This window comes from Acanthisitta chloris, unplaced genomic scaffold (assembly GCF_000695815.1).
Source record: "Acanthisitta chloris isolate BGI_N310 unplaced genomic scaffold, ASM69581v1 scaffold17453, whole genome shotgun sequence".
NCBI classification, from domain to species: Eukaryota; Metazoa; Chordata; class Aves; order Passeriformes; family Acanthisittidae; genus Acanthisitta; species Acanthisitta chloris.
Window position 1 is genome coordinate 15,085 of NW_008666742.1, and position 1,810 is coordinate 16,894.

Here is a 1,810-nt window from a genome sequence, read left to right on the forward strand (position 1 = left end):
CTGCTCTTGCATTTGCTCAGACACAACTCTCAGGAGAAGGTCTTAAGTAAAAAAGAGGAGTGTCTTGTGGCCCATACATTGCTCAGTGACTGCTACAGAGATGTAGGCACAGGCACAGCCTATGAGACAAGACAGAGAGACAGGGTTGGTGGCATTGTGTGCCCTGTGCTTTCTCCCTGCTCCACCTACATAGCCCCAGCCCAGCATCTGCATTCAGCTGCAATCTGCCTAGCACAGGCTTAGTTGCACATTATGCTGTAACACCTGCAAAAGCAATGTGACATAGACCACAGAGCAGATCCTTGGACAGGAAGGGTGTGTAGATGGGATTGGAGACACTGGACCCACCAAGACACGATACAGGCTTGTTCAACAACCACCACCTCATCCCTTCTCTCCTTCCAACAGACCAGTAATATTTGTGCTGTCATTTGGCACTTCTAGGGTGCATTTCTGAAAGAGCAGTCAGTGGATTTACATGTCATATAATTGTGAAAGCTGGAGGTTGTCTGATGGAAGGGGGGAATTTTGCTTGTCTCAGGGTGGATTTGGTCTAATTATCTCAGATGACACTGGCAAATCTGCTTCTCTTGGAGACATGCTGTTACTGTAGTAACTTGTAAATGAATATCAGATGATGAGTTATTAGAGGCAGTCTGAACTGTAAGTTTATGAGCACAGTGGGCAATCATTTCTGCTTTTTTGTTATTATTCTTTTCCATATTAATTTCTCTTTCAGTGTGAGTGCAAACCACAAAATCTACAGGTCAGATAGAGGGCTCTTGTGAACTCTGCCTTCCCTATCAGACAGAGCAGATGCAGCTTGGAACTACTTTATCACTTTGCTTTTAGTTAAAGCCTATAATGTTTCTGCACTTTGTTAAGAGGCTTTATCCGAAATACAACGTGGATAAAGGATGAAACAAATCTTCCGATAATTCTACATTTTTGATTATCTCTTTTTACATATGCAGGCTGTTCACCACATCACCCAGAGCCACCATCAGCAGTGCTTCATGAGCGTCTGGTGATAAACAGTGGTTGCACCCTGCCCTTCTGGAGAAAGAGCTGAGAGTGTGTGCCTTGGCTTCTGATACTTGCCTTGTGTGGCCAAAGGGGATGGCGTTTAGAGGCATCACCCTTAATTAAAACAAGGTATAAAATCTTCTTCTAGTCCAGAGACAAGAGGGTAAACACCTCCATGCCCCAGTGCAATGCAGCACCAAATACACTGCATTATGGTTTATTACCACTGCATTGTGAGCAGTCCTAAAATACAGCAGAGAATATGAGTTGCAAATCAGATCCCCAAGGGCATGTACCACCCTCCAGCTTGTTTTTTTCCAAATCTGTAATGGTTCCAGCCCTTCAGTGAGGCTGGACAGTCTGCCAGAAGAGGGCTTCAAGTTCTCCCAGAATGGAACCAGAGATGGAAATGTTCTGATTATCTCTAAAATATCAGCAGAGGAGGAAAACTACTTATGTCCTGTAGCTGCCCATGCTTTCCACCTCTATTGCTGAGAGCAGCTATAGCTCAGGATCCAAGAGTCTGGATTCAGCCCAATTAACAGTTTACCCTCCAGGGAAGCTCCTTGTGACAGAGACAGATTCTGTCTCTGCCTCCTCCATGGTCACATCAGGCACATCAGCTCCTGCTCCACTGAAACAGCCTCAATTCAGCTCCTCTCTTGGGTGTCCTGCAAAGGGCTTAAATGGTACTGACATGAGCACACTTGTGCACTTTGCCTTGGGGAACGGGAGCAGTTTATTATCCTCTATTATTCTCATTCATAATAAAAGCCCTTCAGAA